Source organism: Dendropsophus ebraccatus, chromosome 3 (assembly GCF_027789765.1).
Source record: "Dendropsophus ebraccatus isolate aDenEbr1 chromosome 3, aDenEbr1.pat, whole genome shotgun sequence".
NCBI lineage: Eukaryota > Metazoa > Chordata > Amphibia > Anura > Hylidae > Dendropsophus > Dendropsophus ebraccatus.
Window position 1 is genome coordinate 44,443,945 of NC_091456.1, and position 8,341 is coordinate 44,452,285.

An 8,341-nucleotide genomic window follows, 5' to 3' on the forward strand; every position below is an offset into this window, starting at 1 on the left:
TTCATAAAATCTCAGGTCAGAGTGTGTAGCAGAGTGTGTAGCAGTCTGCTACACACTCTGACCTGAGATTTTATGAAGATGATTTAATAAAGAAAGATTTTTATACGGTGAGTGCCTCCTTATGCCTTCTTTTTCTGAACTCTTTTTATTCTATACAATTCAAACACATTCTCACAAAAACATCTGAGATGAACTAAACCTCTCCTGTCTTACTGTATAATTCAATGGATGGATGTCTTCCCTCAGCCTTTTGTCTCGCTTACTTGTGAAACCTCTTTGCATTTGTGTTTTTGTGATGGTGGAAAAGTAGGGGATAGTTTGTAAAATAATTGTTGTTGCAATAAATTCTATAAAGACAAATTCCACAGAAGGGGACTCTGATTGCTACAAAGTTGTAACATTGTAGAACATGGCATTGGTTAAGAACCTATTGCTGTTGAGAAAAACACAGTGACAGTAATTGATATTATAAGACTTTTGTCCATTACACATCGTTGTCAAATCCAAGGATTTCCTTTAGTATTATGGGGAATCAGGAATTTTCATATTAGTTAAGAAGGATCAAAATCTGGTGAGATTTTTGTCTTCTCTGTGAGGGGAGGAACAGATTTTGTAAAGGTGCCCATACACCTCAGCACAATATGTATGGTGGCCTCCTGACTCTCTTCTAACATACGTCAGGGAATAGAAGGGTTTGGTAACACATAACCCCCCCTCCCCCCTTCCCGACGTAGCACTGTTAGAATCTCAGTGCAGCAATAAATACTTCTACACCAGTGATAAGCCAGCCCCACAGTGCAGCACTACTGCTCCACCTGTAGTAAACCAACACAACAGTGCTGCAGTCATGTTCCCATCGCCACCACTCTACCCATCTGGTAGTTTAACCTCTAACTCTCAGCAACACTGACTCCTATCACCTTCCCTTCCAGTGACAGCTCTCCTTTCCCCTTTTACCCCATTTCGACTGTCCCTCCACACCAGTTTCCCTCCTCATGGCCCCAGGACAGGGTTGTCTCCATGGTAACACATTACCACGATACAGGGAGTCTATTTTGGTCCTCAGCAGCTCCCCTGCACTTTACATATTCCCCTTCTTTAGTTATACTGCCCCCTTGGTAAAGGACCTAGGAGATTATGGTTATGTGTGCCAATATCTGCACAGACAGGGACCTTGCTCCTTACAATTTGTGAAGCTGCCCTATTTAACTATAAGCATGTCATCAAACATCTCATTAGACATGCTTATAGTGAAGAGGTCAGTGCTGGTGCAACCTACTAATTCACATGGGGTGATACACAGGTCGCACATCCCTAAGACCAGCCCTGACTGCAACATTAAAAGACACACACATTTTTGAGTGAAAATAAAACAATGTGTGAACAGGTGAAATAGACTACCACTATGGCTGGCGGAGGGCTATGTGGGGGGGGGGGGGGGAACAAATCATCAAGACCCCCTAAGAATTGTATCACATACTATTTGAATACATTTGGATACCTAGAAAAGCAAGATAGTTACTACTGTATTTCTATCAGAATCCTCCTATAGTAAAGCATAAGAACAGGTATGAATATACATGCTTCATGGACTGGGCTCTGATCTGTTTTACTGTAAGTAGCCCCCACAACAATGGGCGCACAGAAAAGAAGTCAATAATGAATGAAAAAACATTTATCAAGATTTCTCAATAAATTACAGAACTTAAATAAAAATTGCTAGACTTAAAGGGAACCTGTCACCCCCCGTGCCGGGGTGACAGGTTCCCGACCCCCCGTTAGAGCCCCCTATACTCACCTAATCCCGCCGGGTCCCGCTTCTGGAGATGGTCGGGTCACGAAGATCTCAGCCGCTGCAGCCCGGCGCGCGCGCTGAGAGATGAGTCCAACGCTCATAGAGAATGACGGAGCGCTGGACTCTCCTGTCATTCTCTATGAGTGTTGGACTCATCTGAGGAGCGCGCGCGCCGGGCTGCAGCGGCTGATATCTCCGTGACCCGACCATCTCCAGAAGCGGGACCCGGCGGGATCACGTGAGTATAGGGGGCTCTAAGGGGGGATCAGGAGCCTGTCACCCCGTCACCGGGGGTGACAGGTCCTGTTTAAAAAGGCAAGCAACACTGCCATGTTGCAAGGGCATGTTCACAGGCACTGTGTTTTCTGAGGTTTTCACGCAGTGGATTTCATGTTATCGATTTTACGTTTCGTTCAGTTATTTAGTTACTTTGACTTAAAGAGCATAAAATCTGCCAAATGACATTACAGCAAAGATGGTACTTGTGAATGTCACCTAAGGCTATGTACACACACTGCTGAAATGCCGTCCATTTTATGTTTAATGGCAAATAACAGCTGTTGTAATACGAATAATTATTTGTCGCTATATGACAGCCATCATTTTAATCGTGTGTAAACAGACACTTAGGCTGGGTTCACACTACGTATATTTCAGTCAGTATTGTGGTCCTCATATTGCAACCAAAACCAGGAGTGGATTAAAAACACAGAAAGGATCTGTTCACACAATGGTGAAATTGAGTGGATGGCCGCCATATAACAGTAAATAACGGCCATTATTTCAATATAACAGCCGTTGTTTTAAAATAACAGCAAATATTTGCCATTAAATGGCGGCCATCCACTCAATTTCAACATTGTGTGAACAGATCCTTTCTGTGTTTTTAATCCACTCCTGGTTTTGGTTGCAATATGACTGAAATATACGTAGTGTGAACCCAGCCTAAGGGTATATTCACACGAACGGGCTCGCAGCGAGATTCTCGCTGCGAGCCCGGCAGGTCCTGGCAGTTCCCATACACTACATACTTGCTGCGGTCTAAACGACCACAGCGAGTATGTAATTCTACCGCCCTTAACCCCTTCTACTCCCGCCTAGCTCCCCCGCTGTAAGCATACTTTACCTGTCCTTGCTGCACGGGTCCGGCGTCCTGCTCTCCCGTCCAGCCAATCAGTGGCTGCAGCTGGGCAACACACTGATTGGCCGGACGGGAGAGCAGGACGCCGGACCCGTGCAGCAAGGACAGGTAATGTATGGAGCCGGGAGGGAGCAGAAGGGGTTAAGGGCGGCAGAATCACATACTCGCTGCGGTCGTTTAGACCGCAGCAAGTATGTAGTGTATGGGAACTGCCAGGACCTGCCGGGCTCACAGCGAGAATCTCGCTGCGAGCCCGTTCGTGTGAATATACCCTAAGGCTATGTTCACACTATGTATATTTGAGGCTGTATGTTTGAGGCTGTATAGCAACCAAAACAAGGAGTGTTTGATAAATCTCCCCCACACTGTGTAAACGTAGCATATTAGGTAATCATTTAAATCAATTCAATCTGTGGTGTTTTTTCATCCTACTATTTAGATTATAAAATAATCCAGCAGTTTTCATTCTGGCCAATAGGTTTAAAAAAAAGCTGACACTTCCTGTTCTGTAAAGATCACTTTTCAGCAATGTCCTGCCCATCATCAAAGATAGGATTACAATAAAAGGTGACACCAGTGTAAAGATAATACAGCATAAGACCATTCAATACTCAGAGCCCTGGACATGCCCAGAAAACTTTCCCATAGAAGTAAATACTGTGGGGGAGATTTATCAAACATGGTGTAAAGTGAGACTGGCTCAGTTGCCCCTAGCAACCAATCAGATTCCACTTTTCATTTCTCACAGACTCTTTGGAAAATGAAAGGTGGAATCTGCCATTTTTAGTTTACACCATGTTTAATAAATCCCCCCCTTTGTGTGAACATAGCCTCAAGCCTCCCATTGGCCCATAGCACAGGACACAGGATAGAACCGTATTATGCACAGTATTGAATATTTCTGTTTGAATGTGATCCATGAAACACCATGAAACATAATACCAGTGGCAAATCTTGGCCAATAAAAACACCACATAAAAACATGCCATTTTCGCTTGCAAGCTCTGTTACAATCTACAATCTACCCTAAGGCCATGTTCCCACTTCGGGAAAATATCGGGGAAGGTGGCAGTCTATTTAACAAGATGGCGGCCTTAACTCGATATGTTCTCAAAGTGGGAACATAGCCTGAGCATGTTTCTCCCTCTAAGGAAAGCAGTCACTGCCACCATGGAGACTTGTACTTGAATGCCCCAGGACAGGACTCCTTTCATTAAACAGAAATACATGTATTCTTAATTTAGGACCGCTATTTCCAAAATGGCCCTTATCGGCAAGCAGAATTTATTTTAAACCACATAAAAATAAAGAAATCCAAGGATCTCCCATTTATCTCTCATTCTAATAAGACCATGGTTTTTATTATATTAGATTATGATATGGAGATGCTCCTATTCAGAGTCAGGTCTTTCCATGCAGATACTATGAATAACACCGATCTGCAGGTGCATGTCACATGTTTGTGGGCTTAGGTGCGGTTCTTTCATAATCTTGAAACTGTTCTGTTTTTGGGGAAGTGAAATTCTCATAAAATAAAATATTTTACGCTTTATAGAAAATTCTGTATTGTGAGACACTATAGGATATTGCACATTGGCTGATTTACAGGAGGAATAACATAATATAGAATAAATATAAATATTGAATATAAATACTAAAAAAAAAAAAAAAAAAACACACGGACAAAGTGTGGAGGATTTATCAAGCTAAACTAGTGGCGCAAATGGCAAAACAAAGTCGTAAAATTGTTTGCATAAAAATGTAACAACTTTTTGCTGTCTGCACAATTCACACCAAGCAGGTGGGAAGAAAGCAGAATGGTGGACATGGCTTACTTTCAGGGCTGTGGCCTCCGCTCATGCCACTGGGCATAGGTCTAAATTGTTGCTGCAATGTAATTTTGGGCTGGCATAGATTTCAGTGAGGGCACATGGGCAGCTTAGATGCACCAGGATCTATGCCGAGGGATTTATTTAGAACCACCATATATGATGGCGGTCTTGTTAAATACCCCCCCAAAATGTATAATTTACCATGTCAGGTCACACACGGTGGGTGGGTTACTATAGATTCAATAAATATGTTCTATAAATATTTGGCCATTAGTTCACCTGTTTTTTCTTTATTTAGGACTTTGTGAACATACAATTAGCATAGATGATGAAGACAATGAAGAAGAGAACATAGAAAATCCATGGGAGATCTCAACAACATTCATGTCCCTGTTTGTTCTGAGTCTGGTCTATAGCGTCACTGTAACTTTATTCAAGGTATGAAACCAATGCCCAGCACAAGGGTACAAGTGTTCAGACACCTGACACTTTTTATAACTCTCTATAAAGCTGTATGATATATACATATATAACCATACTATATCTTCATTTTATCAAGAATTAGTATAAACTCTCACTTTCCACAAATACTATAGAGGGTCCTAGCTTTGTTGGATATGTCATTTATTTCAGTAGAGCCTTATTCTTCATAAAGCCTAACAAACAAAGGACGCTATGGTATTCCCTACTTGATATTAAAGGGGTATTCCAGGAAAAATCAATAAATTAGCTATGGAAAGGGTTAACCAAGGTTAACCTTTTCCTAATATACTTACCAGTCCTTTATTGGCCCCCCAAAGAGATCTCCGGTCTGGTCACGTGAGCTGCAACTCGCGGATCCTCTTCTTCCGGTTCGGTGACGTCATCATACCCGGCCGGCGTCTGGCTTTCCTCCTTCTTAGCAGCAGAGCACTGAACCCTGACTGGCTGGCTAGCGTGCAGCCAATCAGGGTTTAGTGCTCTGCATCCCACCACACTCCAGGTCCCCTGAGCCTGCTGTACCAGGGGTTGTGGGGGCTCAGTGACATGGGCTGGGCCGGCGGCAGCACTATGTGAGGGGGCAGCAGCACTATGTGAGGGGGCGGCAGCACTATTTGAGGGGTCCCTGCATCCAACATCCCCCCCCCTCCCTGTATGTCAGCGATGCCGACCGTGTCCCGGGAGGGGATGCAGCGGGCGGCATTACTTCATTCATAACTACCAGACACCCAGAGAGGAGCGGAGCTATGATGAAGTAATGCCACCTGCCGCATCCCTTCCCCTCCCGGGACTCAGGGTCAGTCCTGCAGAGTAGTGCTGATCCCTCCCCCGGCCCCCCCTCCCTGCCTGTGTGCCTGTGTGATCTCAAAGATCTCTCCCCCCACCCCCCGGAGCGTGCTGCCGCGCTGCTTCGGTCTCAGCGCCTTTTTCAAGCAGCCGGCCGTACTCAGCTGACAGGCGCTGTGTGTGCAGGAGAGATGTGCTCCGTACACAGCGCCTGTCAGCTGAGTTTTATCAGAGTGATTGACAGGCGCTGTGTACGGAGCACATCTCTCCTGCACACACAGCGCCTGTCAGCTGAATATGGCCGGCTGCTTGAAAAAGGTGCTAAGACCGGAGCAGCGCGGCAGCACGCTCCGGGGGGTGGGGGGAGAGATCTTTGAGATCACACAGGCACACAGGCACACAGGCAGGGAGGGGGGGCCGGGGGAGGGATCAGCACCACTCTGCAGGACTTCCCTCCCGGGTGTCAGCGATACTGACCCGGGAGGGGAAGGGATGCGGCGGGCGGCATTACTTCATTCATAGCTCCGCTCCATGTGTCTGGTAGTTATGAATGAAGTAATGCCACCCGCTGCATCCCCTCCCGGGACACGGTCGGCATCGCTGACACACGGGGGGGGGGGGGGTGATGTTGGATGCAGGGACCCCTCATAGTGCTGCCGCCGGCCCAGCCCATGTCACTGAGCCCCCACAACCCCTGGTACAGCAGGCTCAGGGGACCTGGAGCGTGGTGGGATGCAGAGCACTAAACCCTGATTGGCTGCACGCTAGCCAGCCAGTCAGGGTTCAGTGCTCTGCTGCTAAGAAGGAGGAAAGCCAGACGCCGGCCGAGTATGGTGACGTCACCGAACCGGAAGAAGAGGATCCGCGAGTTGCAGCTCACGTGACCAGACCGGAGATCTCCTTGGGGGGCCAATAAAAGACTGGTAAGTATATTAGGAAAAGGTTAACCTTGGTTAACCCTTTCCATAGCTAATTTATTGATTTTTCCCGGAATACCCCTTTAAGTCTGCTTTAATAAGCAATATATTGATATTAGTTATGAAACAACTTTTTAATATAGTTAAATGGGTACATAAGTTTTCCAGGACTGGATCCAGCTTTTCTCCGGGGAGGAGTGGCAGTGAGTTAAAAGGCAGCAGGAAAATGAGCGGATTGCAGAGATAATGAAGCTATTTGCTTTGTTATTACCGTACTCTAAGGGTCCATTTACACAGAAAGATTATCTGACAGATTATCTGCCGAAGATTTGGATTTGGATGGAATGGATTTAAAAAGAGGAAAAATCTCAGGCTTTCCTTTATGACCTGATCTCTGTTTATAATCTGTTTCTGACTTCAAATCTTTGGCAGATAATCTTTCTGTATAAATGGACACTTAGTATAACCAGTACAATACATATATTGGTAACATATTGATGTAAACATTCTGGTTTCTTTCCAGGTAAAGTGAGTCCAAGTATCTGTCATCTCTCGAAATAAACAATAAGTCTTCATATCTGAAAATAAAGGAAGTACCTGTTTTTATGTAAATTATGATGTTATGAATGTGGTTAATGTTTTGTTAATAAACATCTATTTCTCTATTTTATGTGCATATGACTATATGTGTATATTAATTAAAGAAAATTCCATTGCAAGTTTTACAGTATTTCAAAAAAAAACCAGCACCCTTCTCACAGTTATTACAGTGCCATATTCTAATGAGGCAAGTACCTGTGTCTACTACTTGGCCAAGAAAGATTGTTTTCTACAGTAAAAAAAAAATAATTCTTATAATGCAACTGTAAGCAGAGAGATTGGAAACAACAATATTGCATATATATCCATTACACTAAGAGAAACATTTGACGAAACTGGAATAGCCCTTATATTTAGGCTAGCTTTATATATACTTTCCCATTACCATACTATATTCTATATCACTGTCTCCTAAACGTGTTATCAACAAACTCAAAAGGCCTGGAAACACTGGTCTAGAATGAAAACATAGAAGATTGTCAGCAGAAAAAGACGACCTGATCCACCTAGGGCCCGACCCTTTATACCAGGGGTCTCAAACTCAATTTACCCGGGGGCCGCTGGAGGTAGAGTCTGGGTGAGGCTGGGCCGCATCAGGGTTTCCACAAGATACACAGAAGGTGAGGGGCTGATGGGGGTGACACAGGAGGTGATGATGGGGGTGACACAGGAGGTGAGGGGATGATGGGGGTGACACAGGAGGTTAGGGGATAATGGGGGTGACACAGGAGGTGATGATGGGGGTGACATAGGAGGTGAGGGGATGATGGGGGTGACACAGGAGGTTAGG